Source organism: Puma concolor, chromosome B4 (assembly GCF_028749965.1).
Source record: "Puma concolor isolate L17-30 chromosome B4, mPumCon1.1.hap2, whole genome shotgun sequence".
Lineage (NCBI taxonomy): Eukaryota > Metazoa > Chordata > Mammalia > Carnivora > Felidae > Puma > Puma concolor.
The window spans coordinates 33,922,172-33,939,475 of record NC_141673.1 but is presented as its reverse complement, the minus strand read 5'-3'; the positions used below and the strand labels follow the sequence as shown (position 1 = coordinate 33,939,475).

The window sequence follows — 17,304 nt, the reverse complement described above, 5'->3', positions numbered from 1 at the left end:
CTGGGTGAGACATGGACATTTGAGCACTTCCTTTTCTTGATATGAACATAATTTAATGTGCATTTATAGTTTAAATGTCATTTCTTCATGTAATGAATTTCTATTGTTTAAAATTTCAAAGGGAGTTTATAGAGAGAATATAATGAAAATAGTGGCAATCATTCCAATTCAGAAGTATGCTGGCTTCAATTATCTACATTTTCAGAATAAATATATGGTAAAGGGACTCCGTTCCCTAATTTTATGTGAAACACAATGGTAAATTCTCTCAGAAAATTTAGGGAACAATGAGGTAGAATGCCACGATGCTATTTATTTCAAGAGTGCCCGTCTTTCCTATCCATACCCAGAACTACATCCCCTAGCCTCCCTTTGTTGACTGGATTCCTATTGGATTTAGGTGATTAAAGCTACAAATAGCAATAATATTTTAAAATAAATGTTTGGTTCCTAGAATAAATCTGCTGTGATCAGAGAGTAAATATTGGGTTACTTCAGTCCCTCAAATTTGTTGAGACTTGATTTGCTGTCAACCTACTGTCAATTAAGACACATGGTCCATGTTCCACAGGCATTTGAAAAGGAAGTTTGTTCAGTATTTGTTAATGGGAAGTTTTACTAATATAACCATGGGTCAGAAGAAACAAGATGGAATTTTCCAGCCATTGATGTAAAACGTTATAACCCTCCGAAGGGCTATTGGGAGCAGTATTTTGAGTTTTTGTCTGTATTTCTATGTGCACATTAACAAGTTGGAAAATATGCAGGAAAGGAGGTATGAAAAGCTCTACAAAACTCTGTACTTTCTCTTCTATACATATATCATGACATTTAAGTGTCTGTTTCACTTATATGATTTTTATTGTCTTTTATATTTGTGAATAATATAATTGTATAGCTCTTTTGAGGATTTCACAAATACCATTGGCTTAAACAGAATGACACAGTATTATACATGTGTATACATTTTTACTTTCTAAAAAACATATACTTCGGAAATTATAAATTCCAAAATATCTGCATTACCATCTTTTTATTTTTTTGTTCTTTATTTTTGACAGAGGGGTTGAGAGAGAGAGAGAGAGAGAGAGAGAGAGAGAGAGAGAAGAAGATGGGGAGGGGCAGAGAGAGAGGGATACAGAAGATCTGAAGCAGGCTCTACACTGAAAGCAGAGAGCTTGATGTGGGGCTCAAACTCACAAACCGTGAGATCCTGACCTGACCTGAAGTCAGACGTTTACCCGACTGAGCCACCCAGGTGCCTTTGCATTACCATTTTTAAAATTCATATCTACCCAGTCATTTCAACTAAAAATGAATACTGTATCATATTTTTAAATATTTTTTTAAAAATGTTTATTTTGAGGGAAAGAGAGACAAGAGGGTGAGAGGGGAGGGGCAGAGAGAGAGGGAGACACAGAATCCGAAGCAGGTTCTGGGCTCGGAGCTGTCAGCACAAAGCCCAATTCGGGGCTCAAACTCACAAACTGTGAGATCATGACCTGAGCTGAAACCAGACGCTTAACTGTCTGAGCCACCCAGGTGCCTCTCATATTTTTATATTTTTCTTTGATTTAAACGTGATTGCTGAGACTCACTGTTTAAAGGAATAACTTTAAACATGAGTTATTTTTGTCAGTGCTAAATTATGAAAAGCTGAGATTATCTTAAAATTGAAATCTGAACATGAACACCTTCATTTTTTTATATTTTTTAATGTCTATTTTTCAGAGAGAGAGAGAAAGAACGTGAGTGGGGAAGGAGCAGATAGAGAGGCAGACACAGAATCTGAGGCAGGCTCCAGGCTCTGAGTTTCAGCACAGAGTCTGACTGGGGCTCGAACCTGTTAAGTGGGAGATAATGACTTGAGCGGAAGTCGGAGAATTAACCGACTGAGCCACCCAGGCGCCCCAACACATATACCTTTAAAGTAGATGAAAGCCTTCATGCATGGAGTGCAGTTCTAAAGTCCTTTTAAATTGCTATTAAAAATTTTAAATAGTATGAAAGAAAATGAGAAAACAATAGAGATTGCAGTATTCTTTATTAACATGGTGAGGGGCCCTCAGCCAAATAAATCTCTTTTGCTACATAGATCAAAAGTCAGATGCCTGGGTTTGAAATTCAGGTATTTAAAACAGAGTAAATATTAGTTTATGTCAAATTCACAACATTTAATCTAATTTTGTTCTCCTCATAAAGGAAATCCTTAATGATTAGGTATGTCAATTTATTGAGTTAAGAGAATCAACTTAAAAAAAACAACATAGAAATAAGCTTAGGTACTTTTGTTTTTAATTCATCTATCAAAGATAAGCTTCATTGAAATGAAGGAATCAAATTTATAAAGAAATATGTTCTGGGGGTGCCTGGGTGGCTTAGTTGGTTAAGCATCCGACTTCTGCTCAGTTATGAGTTTGAGCCCCCTGTCAGGCTCTGTGCTGACTGCTCAGAGCCTGGAGCCTGCTTCAAATTCTGTGTCTCCCTCTCTCTGCCCCTCCCCCCCCTGCTGGTTCTCTCTCTCTCTCTCTCTCTCTCTCTCTCTCTTCCTTTCTCTCTCTCTCTCAAAAATTAATAAAAACATTAAAAAGCATTTATGAAGAAATATGTTCTATATGGAAAAACAAGTGTTACAGTGCAAATATTCAGCTTTCTGTTGATAGATTCAGAGTACAGATTTTCTTGTGGCATCATTTTGAGACAAATTATCTAGGATTTACTAGATGCAGTAACAGTTGTTTCAAAGTATACGCAAAGACATCCATAAAATCTTGAAGTCTGTATTATGACAAGGATTCATGTCTTTAGATGGTCAATAGGATATGAAAATTTATTGATAGCACAAACTTACATGTGCCATTTCAGTTACTTGTTCAGAACATTTAAAAAAAAAAGATCATTGGGGCGCCTGGGTGGCTTGGTCGGTTAAGCGTCCGACTTCAGCTCAGGTCACGATCTCGCGGTCCGTGAGTTCGAGCCCCGCGTCGGGCTCTGTGCTCACAGCTCAGAGCCTGGAGCCTGCTTCCGATTCTGTGTCTCCCTCTCTCTCTGCCCCTCCCCTGTTCATGCTCTGTCTCTCTCTGTCTCAAAAATAAATAAACGTTAAAAAAAATTAAAAAATAAAATAAAATAAAATAAAAAAAAGATCATTAATGGGGCACCTGAATGGCTCAGTCAGTTAAGCGGTGGACTCTTGATCTTGGCTCAGCTCATGATCTCACAGTTCTTGAGATCAAGTCCCATGTTGAGCTTCACACCAACAGTGCTCGCAGCCTGCTTCAGATTTGGTGTCTCCCTCTCTCTCTGTCCCTCCCCTGCTCGCACTTGCTCTCTCTCAAGTAAATAAACTTAAAAAAAATTTAAAAAACAAACAAATAGTTAAGAGGTAAGAGATAAGGTAGGAGATTAAAAAAAAAGACGTTTTTAAAGGTGTAAAGATCTGAAAGTTCAGGTATAAAGGGAAATATTAAGTCAGTAGTAATTTTGATAGCAACATATGCCCACTATTAATATTTAGAGTCTGGAAGCAAAGCTCCCACTGTGTTTTCTTAACAACAAAGCAGCTGGTTCTGGGGCGGTAGTCATATATTTGTTATGAAAATAAAACACCAAGATATTTGAATGATTTCTCATTAGAGATGCCCAATAAACATCTCACTGCTTTGCCTTGTTGCATTTTGAGTATTACTATTTTAAAATCTGATTTTGGATTGTAAAAAAAAAAATCTGTGGACATAAAATTATTGGGAGTGTGAGAGAGACAAGCAGACGCGGAACTCTGTCACAGTACATTATGAGCCTGGTCTCTGTCAATAAATAACTGCGTGCACCTTTACTTATGCACCGGAACATATGTTTAAATTTGTGAGTGAAAAATTCTATCCATCAAACCTATTTTCGACTTTATCTTCTCACAACAATTGGGATGGATGTGACACAATTAGGACATTGTGAAGCCACAGTTGTCGTGATATATACTAAGTCTCTTGAAATATATTCTGGAAAATAATACGGTTGATATAACTTTAGACCCTGAAAATTCATTTAGTTAGGCTTGCCTTTTTATCTGACTTATGTATGTCACAGTGCATCATTTAGAATGTTTTAGGATTAAAACTTAACACTACAATTCAATGAAGATTTATACTCCTGCTTCCTGAAACTCTAACTTATTGCCTGAGACTAATGCAGTGAATAAAGAACAGAAATCATTCACATTTATGGGAAGCCATCAAAATACAAAGAAAAGACTACTGGCCTGGGAATTCCAAATATATCTCAAGTTTGGCCCTAAAAAAATTTCTTTTTCAGTCTACACAAATGCAAACTTCCTAATCCTCACTTTTTTTTTTTTTTTTTTTTTTACTTTTTTAAAGGGTTAAGGAGCATAAGCAATGAATTAATGTCACTTTACCTTCAACAAAATACATGTTATCTCAGGATAATTTAGTATTAATATGAATACACAATTTATTAAATTATTTTCAAAAATTGATTACAGTCATTATGAAAATTATAAGAATTTTCTGTAAGAATTAGGTGTGCACAGTCTTCTTCAGCTTCCCTTTATCTAATGCAGGGAGCCAATTCAACTTTATCTTACGTTCTTAACAAAAGCTAAACCAGTAAAGTAGAGACCATTTAAATGTTATTAAAACCTCACACAATATCCACTTTTATAAACATAATGAGAGCAGAGTTGTATTTTGAAATCATTTTTTCTTTATACTTCTGTGTGTATAGTTAATTGAAAAGCTAAGTAATATGGCTTCTCCAACTGTGTTTATTATTCCTTTACAAAATTGTTTTAGAAATTGTAGTTTCTTTGCTTTTCCATAAAAATTTTCAAATCGGCTTGTCCATATCAGTAATAAAGTCCTATGGTATTTTCTTTTAAGATTTATATCTAAGTAGTTCATTTTTGGAGCTATTTTAAATTATATATATATGTATACATATATATACATATAATATATATTATACACATATATATTATATATATAAAATTATATATATATTATACATATATACATATATAATATATATACATATATAATATATATTATACATATATAATACATATATAATATGTATAATATATATACATATAATATATATATTATACATATATATATTATATACATATAAAATTATGTATATATGTATACATATATATACATATATAATATATATATACATATATAATATATATTATACATATATAATACATATATAATATGTATAATATACATATATAATACATATATAATATGTATATAATATATATGTATACATATATATATATATTTGTATCCAGCTGTATGCTGCAAATATACACAGTTAGTTTTGTGTATTAGTCTTGAATGATCTTTCATAAAATCATTTCCTTGTTTTAGGAGGTTTTGCTTTGTTTTTCAGAATCCTTAAAAATTTCACAGACACTTATGTCCTCTGTGAACAGAAAAGTAGTTTTAACTCTGCCTTTCCAACTATAGGTCTTTTATTTCCTTTTTTTGATTTATTGCAGTGATTAGAACCTCCAATAAAGGTTAAATGAAAGTTGTAAGAGAAATTCTTGTCTTATCCTTCACCATAAGAAGAAAGCTTTCAGATTTTTACTATAATTATGAGGTTTCCTGCATGTTTTCTTTAGATTTCCTTAATCAGGTTGAGGAAGTTCTTTTTCATCTATTCCTGGCTTAATGAAGTGTTTTTGTTTTTGTTTTTGTTTTTGTTTTAGCATGAAAGGATATTTATTTAAATATTTTCTGCAAGAATTGGTATAATCTCTTTTTTCCTTTCTCTTCACAACTAATAAGGTGATTACATTGACTAATTTTCAGATATTGGACCAGCTTTTCATTACTGGAATAAATATTACTTGGTTGTAGTGACTTATTCATTTTAATATGCTTGATTTGATTTGCTAATATTTTGTTATGGGTGTTCATGAAGGATATTGTTCTCTAGTTTCCCTTGTATATGCTCTGTAAATGTCTCATTGTGTTATCAGGATCATAACAGCCTTGTTAAATGAGTTGGAAAATGTTCTCTCCTCTTCTATTTCCTTGAAGAGATTGTATAGAATCAATGTTGTTTCTTTCTCAATGGTTTGAAACAATTTGCCAGTGAAACCACTGGGGCCTAGAGATTTTTTATTCCAGAAGATTTCAAACTATACATTCAGCTACATTAAAATAATTGAATGTTATAGAATATTCAACTTATCTATTTTATTAGGGTAAATTTTGGTAACCTGTAGCTTTCAAAAATTGGCCCATATTCTCTAAATTGGTGAATTCCTTTGCAAGAAGTTGTTCATTATATTCTCTTGTTATCTTTTAACATCTGTGGGGTCTGCGCTGATAACCAGTCTTGCACTGTTGTTATTAGTGATTTGCTTGTGTGTGCGTGTGTTTGTGTGTGTGTGTGTCTGTGTGTGTGTGCGTGCCTTTCTCTCTGTTATTCTTTTGGTTCGTTTGTTTGCTTGCTTCATTTCATTTTTGTCTTAGAAACTTAAAAAGATAAACAGAAAGTGTGTGTGATAGGAAAGGGCTTGTTCAAACTTCCCCCATCTCTCCTTCCCCAGAGGTAGGTGTCCTGACCAGCTCATCTTCCATCCATTTTCAAATTTATATGTAAATAAAAGGTCAGGTTTGGGTTTGTTTCTTTTCATAACTGGAATCACGTAGGTATTATTCTTTGATGTGTTTGTGGGAGATGTTCCTAGCCCGGCACACTCCTTTTATCCATTACGTATTCCACAGAATTGGTGTCATTTGGATTGCTTCATTCTGCTGTTACAAGCATGGTCACTTTTGTGAATAAATTTGAGTACAAAGGCTGGAATTTGAGGGGGAGAGTCTGAGTTTGAGCTCCTGTTGATCTAGGTGAAGGTGTGTTGATTTGGCATCGAAGAGATGGCAGGCAGTATACAATGCCCTGGGCAGGAGAACCACTGGGCTGTGGATTTGGACTGAACAGGCCAGGGGCACTGTGTACAACACGGAAGTGGCTGCTTTCACTCCTGGTTTAGTGGTCATGAGTTTCTTTAACTTTTGTTCTTGAAGGAAAAGAATTAACTTTTGGTTTCATGGATAATCTGTATTGTTACACGTCTTTGGGGGACCAAATTTAATTGAAGGTTAATATATGGCTTGCATCAATGAGATTAGAAACTTCATAGAAATTATTTAGGACAATGGTTCACATGTTATGAATGAATGCTAGCTTTAACTATTAACATGCATTATTTATTTTATCCTGTAACAAGTCAGAAGTAAGTCACATGAAAAAAATATTACCATCCATATTTTATAAATGATAAATTTTGATTGCAGCGAAGTTAGAGAATGTGCTCAAGTTTAATTAACTTAGCTACTGAATGGTGGGAATAGGATTCAGAGGCAAGTAATATAACTCAAAATTCATGCTCTTTCAACTAAAGTAAATCTTTTAAAAAATTTAGAAATAAAGTACCTTTTCATTTCTTGATCTTAAAAGAACTGGAAATGTTCTATTGAGAAAATATAACAGTGTTTTAATGTGTTCAGCTTGGTCTTTGACAATTCTATAAACTAATATGGTTCCACTGAAAACATGATACAGAGATTTTCCATTGCTCCCAGAAGTGTCCTCAAGTCCTTTCTAATCGCTATCTCCTTCTCAAAAGCATTCATTTAATGGCTACTAACATCACATATTAGTTTTGCCTATTTTTGTACCTAATCTTCATGGAATCAAACAGTATTCTTTTTTGTTGTTGTTGATTGGAATGTGGTGAAATCTGGTTTCTTTTATTCGCATTAATATTTTCAGGTTCAATCCATATTATGTTTATCAGTAGTCCATTACTTTTAAAACTGCTGAGTTGGGGCTCCTGGGTGGCTCAGTCGGTTAAGCATCCGACTTCGGCTCAGGTCACGGTCTCGCGGTCTGTGGGTTTGAGCCCCGCGTCAGGCTCTGTGCTGACTGCTCGGAGCCTGGAGCCTGTTTCAGATTCTGTGTCTCCTCAGAGCCTGGAGCCTGTTTCGGATTCTGTGTCTCCCTCTTTCTCTGACCCTCCCCTGTTCATGCTCTCTCTCTCTCTCTGTCTCAAAAATAAATAAACGTTAAAAAAAAAATTAAAACTGCTGAGTAATATTGTATGGAATGTATATATGACTGTTTATTTATTGTGCTTTTGGTGTACATTTGGGTTGTTTCCAGTTTTTACCTATTTTGATTAGTATGCCAAGGATATTCTTGTATAAGTATTTTTGAGGACAATTGTTTTCAATCTTACTGGTTGTATCTAGGAATAGAACCACTCTATCATATGATAGATGTTTTTTTGATTGCATTTGCAGTGAGTAATCAAGAGATAAAATAATGTCTCTCTTTGGGACAAAAAGCAGGTGTGTCTACCACTTTCTATAAAAGCAGTGGATTCCCTGGGCTTAGAGTTCGTCAGCTACTATACAAATCTACAACATGTGTAGCTTCTATTTGGGTCCCTCTGTCATCCCTTGGGATGTGGGAGACAGGAGAAACCAATGTGTACATGCTGATATTCATGCTATTTGTTGTTCTTTGGTCATACGACCCTTTATCTCTGAACCTAGAATCTCGGTCTTTCTGGCAGCATCTGTGAAACAGTAATTAGCAAAAATCAGCTAAGTTATTTAGTTTGTAAGGAAGAGGAAATCAACTCTGAGCCCTGGACAACATAAAATTTCAGAATCTAAACTTTTAAAAAAGAAATAAATAATGTAGTTATTTCTAAATGTATATAATCTAATATACAATGTAAGTATATATATTATTTATATAATGTATAAATATAGATATAATGTATATAATCTAAAGGTATATAATGTAGTCATTTCTAAAGATGTTTACCTGAACAACCAGAATTCCCTGGATTCTTCCCTTCTGTCTCAGCAATCTAGGAAAACATTATGATAACTATTTTCTGGATAGGATAGTGGTTCAATGGACCACCTATTGCCGAAATATATACCCTAGAGAGTACTTTGAAGTTGAAAGGAAGTTGATAAGGCATTGGGTATCTCTACTGCATACTTTGTCATGAAATATTTCTTATCTGTTTTAGTGGCTTCGGTTTCTTTTTCCAAAGAGGCACATAAGCAACTAATATGTAAGCAAATCCACTGACTTTATTAATATGGCTGTAATTACAGCCTCATGTAGGTTTTATTCATGCTCAGTAAGTCTAGTTTATTTTGTGATGGTAAGTTTAGCTAATCATAATCCTGAAACACAGACTATGGTTGCAGGTGGAAATCTTAAGTGGTGCTTAAATTATTTCTATGAATTTTAAGTATGATTTGACAGAAAAATAAAAGGACAAAGTTTTTTCTCTGGTTCTTAAAATATGGTATGACCAGTAGCATTCTGAATGCAGACAGAATTTAGTTAAAAATATAAACCATAGGGGCGCCTGGATGGCTCAGTCGGTCGGGCGTCCGACTTCAGTTCAGGTCATGATCTCACAGTCCATGAGTTCGAGCCCCACGTTGGGCTCTGTGCTGACAGCTCAGAGCCTGGAGCCTGTTTCAGATTCTGTGTCTCCCTCTTTCTCGGCCCCTCCCCTGCTCATGCTCTGTCTCCCTCTGTCTCAAAAATAAATAAAACCATTGAAAAAATTAAAAATATAAAACTATAAACCATAAAACTATTACAGAAAAGAGAGTTAATGGAGAGGATTCTATAAAAAGCATTGCATTAAATGATATAAGGCAGCCATTTTTTATTGTGAAAATTAAATATTTAATATATTAATTAATATAATTCTTAAAACATGCTACTAAAATATTTTATAACATATTGATTAAATATTATGTCTAAATTATTGAGGATGGATTTTAACCCTGAATGAAATTGCTTTGGTGAGAGAAATATTATTATTTTGAATATAGAATAAAATAGAGAGCAGTTTTTCATTTAATTCCAAAAAAGTTGACCCCTTTTAAAAAGTCTTCTTTTATATTATTTTTCAGCTTCGTAGAAGTTTACCAAATGGAGTTCATTTTGTTAAAGACCAGCAGTAAACTTTAATTTATGTTTGAGTAGGCTGCTTTATCTGCTAATTTACAGATATGATGGTATGAATGTCCACTATAGTCAGGGATTTATCATACAGAAGGAACTCCAAAAGAATAAGAGCTATACTACTAAAGATCACCTTCTATCTGGATATAGGCTGGTTCTTATACATGATCCTTTGAAACAAAATAAAGGATAATAGCATTTACTTTTCTCATGGATAGTTTCTCCACTATGTTTTATATACTTAGTTCACAGTGATTTTGAAGTCCTAAGTATTCTAGAAAGAAATCATTGTAGAGATTTTTCTGTAAATAAAGGTTCTTTGTGACTTGAAACTGTCTCATAAAACAAAATTTGTAAGCATACTATCTGTCCCATGAGCTTTTTTCAGTTTATATACCAAATGTGAGTATCGTTTTTATCTATATGCATAGCTTGCAATAATTTTTTTTTTAAATAAGATTTTTAAAAATCAAGTCTGCCTCTGGATCATGTATCATACTTCATATCTATCAGCCAAAGATACAGGCATACGATTGACAATATTTGTCTCGCTAATTTACTTAGTGGGCTTTCCATAGTACCCGCCTGGGTTAGAAACCTAAGGGAAAACAATTGAAATGGTCAGTTGCTCTAATGTGCTATCAGTGTCAATAAATCATAGCTAGTAATATGATTTCAATCTGTGTTAATTTCAGAAGCCATGAATTAACTGACTTTTGGTGGTAGAATATAGAAGTTTTAAGATTAGTTACCAACACATGGGAGTTATGGGTACTATGCAAACAATACTCAATAGAAATGTCTGGGTTTCAAGATTCAGAAATCTTAGAATTTATATTAGTGAAGTGTATAGCTTCAAGCAAACTTTCAGCCAACAACAGCACCAGCAGGAATTTTATAGCAGAAGGAATAACAGGACCAATTCAGATTTATATTGTTGACTCACAGTTAAACTCAGTCTTTTCAAAGAAATTTTAAAATTGTGACCATCATAATATAGTTACTTAATAAATATGGTTAGGGGCGCCTGGGTGGCTCTGTCGGTTGAGCGTCGGACTTTGGCTCAGGTGATGATCTCGCGGTCTGTGAGTTCCAGACCCGCGTCCGGCTCTGTGCCGACAACACAGAGCCTGGAGCCTGTTGCAGATTCTGTGCCTCCCTCTCTCTCTGACCCTCCCCAGTTCATGCTCTGTCTCTCTCTGTCTCAAAAATAAATAAATTTTAAGAGAAAAAAATAAATATGTTTAATCATAAGTAAAACATTACATTAGGAAAACCACATTATTACCTACCATTGCCCCACCATTACCACCTCCATGGCCCATTGATTTGGAACAAACTCTGATTTCTCAAACAGCTCTGGTGAAATCAGGGCATTGAAGAAATCCTACTCTTATCAGAAGTCAAGGAAAACAGGAAAGTAGCATCCTCTTTCATTGGTTTTCCTACCTTTTCATGCAAGGGTTCATAAATTATAATCTAAAGAATGTCTCTTCTAATGTTGTCTTCAAGGGGCAATGAGTGAAACTTTCACCCAAGAATTATTTGGTGAGGGAGAAATAACTATGGGTTTTTATTTAATAGTTTTATATAGTTTTCCAACAAGAATTATCACAGTCTCATGAACTCACCTATAAGGGAATAAAAAGGCAAGCTCAGGGAGGAGGAATAACTATTTACCAAGTAAAAGTGTAAAATTCTGGCATGCAGAAAATATCTTGAACAATAAATTTATAAGAAAAAGTAGGCAAAACCATATAAAAATGGACGAGAGCCTTGTTTAACCATTTCAAAGACGAAGACACCTGAATGTGGAATATGTATCTATCTATCTATCTATCTATATCATCTGCAAGCTCATTAGTCAGGGAAAATGAATCAAAACTATAGTGGGATTCTAATACACACTCACCAGAGTGGCAAGAGTTAGCAAGACTAACAATACCAAATGTTAGTAAGGATGAAGAATTTTTTTACATCGCTGGTGGTACGATAAATTTTGACAAACTGTGATAGTACCAACTAAATTGAATATATTCATAACCTATAATACAGTAATTCCAATCACAAGGGTATAATTAATAGAAATACCTACAAATGTGCACTGAAAGACATCTTTACAAGATGTTAATATTAGCATTATTTATAGTAGCCCCAAACTGTAAACAATCTGATTGTTAGTTAAAGGTAGAATGGTAAGTAGTTTTTGGTATATTCCTTACAATGGAATACCATTTGACAATGAAACAAATACACTAATAAAGCACACAGCAACATGAAAGAATCTTCAACATAATATTCCATGAAAGACGCCAAACACATAAGATTATGTACTTGATTATTTTCATTTAGATAAAGATTATTTTCATTCAGATAAAGTTTAAAACCTAGCAAAGTTAATCTATGGGCTGTTAAACATGAACATAGCAGTGATCTTTTAGGAAGAGGGTGAGGGTGTGATTAGAAGCTGTTACCAATTTGTCAAATTAACACTTGTTAAGGGGAGCACAGGGTGCCAGATGGTGACTTCAGACCACAAGAGAAATTGAAATAGAGAAGCTTATTTTTCACAGGCTCTGGAGGAATTTAAGGGGCCACAAAGAAGGGTTAAAGCAGAGTTGGGAACCTGGGACACATGCCTTTTTTAGGGTCCATGAATGGAGTTCTTTGGGGTTCCCGAGACAAGGCCAGATGGGTCAATCAGTTCAACTCATAAAAGTGGGTTTGGTAAGCCCTATAGAGGTTCCTCTAATGGGCACAGAAAGGGAAGGCATTGGGAGGCAGATGCCACTGCTCATAACAAGGCTGTTGGGGTTATACGAGGAGCTTATGTTCACCTGTGACTCTGCAGGCTGCTATCTAGGGCATGCACTTGCATGAGGGGCTAGGGTCAGTTCAAGGTCCCCACAGGCTGCAGGGCCCCCCGAAATAGATGCAGAACTATGCTGCCATACCATGAAATAGCTTACCTACACTCTTCACGGAGGGATAATAGGACAGACTTCTGGGGCTTTGGTAATGAGTGCTGTTCTTGATTGGGAGGAATGATATTACGTGACTATGTTCATTTGGACAAAACTTATCCAACCATACACTTATGCTTTGTACACCTTTCTGTACATATGTTCCATTTTGATTTTGTTAAAAAGTCACATGAATTTATGAAGTATTGTAAGCCTATAGGTTTTTCAACGTACAAAAAACACAATGCATTTTAAGTGGACCTAATTAAGAGGTTGTTACAAACTGGATACTTTTTCCCGGCTTTTATTTTTCATCAGTGAATGACTCATTCCTATTTTAACTAAAGCCTCCTTAACCTTGGTTTACTGAATAATTTAAATGAGTAAACGTGCTGAGGTTAGAGGCAGAATCTTTTTTTTTTCCTATAGAAAAGGAATTGACACGTTTTCTGAATATTTCTAATGATCTACAAGAAAGCATAACTTCAAAAAACCTATGAGACTTGATGCAAGTGGGGTTTTCTAAGTCCTTTTTTTTTTTTTTTTTTTTTTTGCCTTCTTCAAAGTAGCCTCAGTCTTTGAAATAAGAATGAAGCTTTGTTTGGATCTGTCAGCAAGACACAAAGATGAACAATGTCTGGAACACCATTGTCCAGTCGATTTGAAATGAATCCCTTCAAGTTTGCTTGGTGTATCGTCCAGTGAGCTGGGTCATTGCAACACTTCTTTTAAGCAGGATAAAGTGAAGAGTTGTATGAATAACTCCTAAACTCTTTCTAGCTCTGCCTCTATGTCAGATGAACCAGAATGAACATTCAGCTGGATGCCATGTCCTTAAGACCAGAAAGGCAGAAGTCTCAATCTAGAGAGAGAAATGGACATTTTTTTTTTTTTTTTGCTAGGGAGGTGGAGGAATTTATCCCAGTACAGAAATGGTGAAGAAAGGTCACCCTACCTCCTCGTCTGGGTTTCAATGAGAGGAGCCTTATGTGACAATTTTGTTATCAAGAGGAGACTTAAATAAAAACAGTTGGAAATATTTTGAATATTAGGAATTCAAATTAAAAATTCAAATATTTGAGTGTTTGAATATTAAAAAAGAGTACCTCAAATTTTGCCTCTAGGTTGATGTGGACTGATGAATGATTTGCTGGAATTGACTATGGTCAAAAGATGACCAAATAATTATGTGAGGAGGAGAGCATTTGATCAAACTCAGCTATACTTTTTCAATTTTGCCAACAGCTTTATTAAATCGAGTAAATTCAGTCCCAAACAGAGAAGGTCACATATGCTTGGATCATATAACCTACTTTAGAGTCCCCATGGTATTTTTCATGAAGTTCTAATTCTTTGAAATATTATTGTGATCTCCCTGTCTCTCTCACACATACATCCAGACACAGTTTTACACATACTCTCACACACAATTTTACAAACACATACTTATGTTTTAATGCATTTGCATCTAATTTTCTTAGTGGAGTAGGCCCAGGGCAGGCCTGCTCTACTCTTTCCTTTTGAAACAGTATATATTACTGATTGTACATATCCATATACTGATGGCAGTTACATTAAGCCCTATATAGCTACAATGTGATTAAACAGGTGTTGTGTTCACTCATCAGTACATATTGTGAGTAGCATAGTTTGTGCCATTGAAGAAGTAACTTGTAACTCCTTTTAGACTCAAGTAATGTCAGTTGCTAAAGGCAATTTTAGAAACCATAGAAAGTAGTTAAACTGGAGTTTTGGGTGATATGTAAGGGTATAATAAAATCTATAAGGCCCTGATGATTTAACTTAACCTGCAAAGGCAGTGGCCCTGCAAAGACACTCACCTGGCTTGACGAATAAACTTCAGAGAGTATCTACAGGGCCTGGGAACTCCTGCTATGCTTTGCTGGACATATATAAATTTATGCTTTTTTTCATAGTAAATTCTGCTGTAAAATTTATAAGTCGGAAATTCCTTTCTCAGGCTTCCAATTCAGTCCCTTGCCTACTTTATGTGATAAAATAAATTGAAAAATCCTGGGCTAAGCAAAGTCTAGCAAGCCTCTTTACTGCAGCACTTCTTAGAGCCGTCAATATACTAACAGGCATTATGAACTTCCAGGCAGAGTATATAGCATATAGCATTAGCTGAACTCACTTGACCACATAACTCTTCTGCAATGGGCTTCTTCCAACACTAGTGTGTGGTTGAACACATTTGGAAATTCAAGAGTCTATACAGTAATTAATTCAACAAAGATGTATTATACCCTACTATATATCAGGAGCTACTTGAGGTATTAGGGATACAGAAATGAGCAAGCTTTAAGGTAACTACTGGCTTGGAGATCACATTCTATGAGATGGGAGACAGAATAAAGAACTAAACAATAAATAATGATGGTAATGTTAGAAATCTATGGGACAGATACCATTTGCTGTGCCAAGAATAAGAAAGGTCTTTTGGTCTGACACAGGGATCTCACAGCTTCTGCCAGCATCCGGGAAAGTGTAGCAGGTTAACATGTTTACTTGCTGGTGGGGTAAATCTCGGATCTTTTATAGTTCTTTACACTCTTCCACTGCTCCCTGGAGTGGACTACTGTTGTTTGATAGTAGGGGCTAAGCCATTCCAATGGTAGAGGAGGGGGTTCTTGGGTCAAAACCTAGCCATGGCATCCCTCCCCTCAACCCACCCCTTCCCCGCTTTGGAAGACAAACTCTACATTGTATTTCTGGTCGGTTTTAGTCAGGAGAATTTCCTATCTCCCTCCTTCCCTAGTGGCAGTAGGTCACTGCTTTTTATTCCTGTTTTATCCTTGTTGGCCCTTCAGCCAGTGGAGTGAGATATATATATATATATCCTAACATAGAGGCAGCTTTGCTTCTACTCTTCTATGGAAAAAGTAGCTCTTTAACTAAGGCCTGAGGACAAGAGTTTGTGGCTTTCTTCCCAGGGTTAAGATTTTTGCATTTGAAAGAAGGTTCCTGGGAAGTGGGGAGGTTTTCTTTTCTGGAAACCCAGCAGCAATCACATCAGCAACACTAAACGGGCTCCCTCCCTTCCCTTACTCTACCCTTAATCTTTCTAGTGTGCACTAATAAATGCTCAGGGAAAAGAGCTTGCAAGGTAGTGTAAACTTCTCTTAGATCTAGGTATCCTAGCTATTGAAAATTTTCTGTTTAGCGCAAAATTTATTAATTTTTTTAGCTGATTTCTTTCATGTACAACGTAATCATCTCTTCCTCCCATGTTCTGCAGAAGGTTCAAGTGTCCATTTTTCATTTGGGAACCCCCTTTTCTTGGCTGCCTAGCAATCTCTTCTTCCTGAAGTATTCATTAAAAGAGTGTGATTTTTGTACATGATCCAGAGTCATCTCATTTTTCACACCTAAACTCGTTGCATACTTGGATTGGTGCGCAGGCATGTTGGCAGGGAAGGATCAGAGGTGGTTTGGCAGTCATGGCTGTGGCCTGGGAGAAGTGAATAATTTAACCAGAAGGCTGGGCACTGTCCTTCTGTGCTGCCACCAGCATTGCTCACTGCTCCTTCTCCAGGGCCATGCTACATGCTGGTGACACTGCTCACCACTGCTCTCATTTGCCAGCTTGCACATTACAGTATTTGATGAGTTGAAGACTCATTATGAGAACAGCTTAGACCAATGTAATACCCTAAATGCTCTTGTTTTTCCAGAATACCTCATCCTTGCTTTCTTCTGTGTCAGCAGAATGGCTTATACTGGATCTTACCCCCTTCCGTATATTGTATTTGGAGGTATATGAATTGGCCAATCATGAGTAGACCAGGACTCTATGGTCCCAGAACCATCATGAATGCAGATATTCTAGCATACTGTCCCAAAGAAGGATGGTGAGAATTACCTTTTTATCTTCTACCCTTTTCACTACCTCAGCAGAATGATTCATGTTTTGGTGAACTCATAGAACAACACACAGAAGAACTGGCTCAACCAATGGCTTGCAAAAAGCGTGTAAAGGAAGGGATTCTATCCAACAAGATCCTGTTTCCAAAAGCAGCCTTGGAGATTTGATCAGAGTTACCTTAAAGAATGATTCAGGTTTAAATGTTCCCACATTTTTGCTTATGGAAAGATTACTTTCCTATGTTATACTGGGATAAAGAATTTAAATGGAATTATTTATAAAGTAATAAGAAAATGATTACCTCTGGGGTTGACAGGTTTGAGCTTGCACTCCTTAGGGAACAATCATAATCCTCTGAATGATTGCATTCATTATCGGCTATCCTTAGTCCATTGGAAGTTT

General features: G+C 35.6%; 1 pseudogene; it reads left to right on the top strand.

Annotated features, from left to right (window-relative positions):
- The first annotated feature begins 16,583 nt into the window (after positions 1 to 16,583).
- LOC112863882 (protein cornichon homolog 1 pseudogene) lies at positions 16,584 to 16,962 on the top strand (annotated as a pseudogene).
- The last annotated feature ends 342 nt before the right edge of the window (positions 16,963 to 17,304 follow it).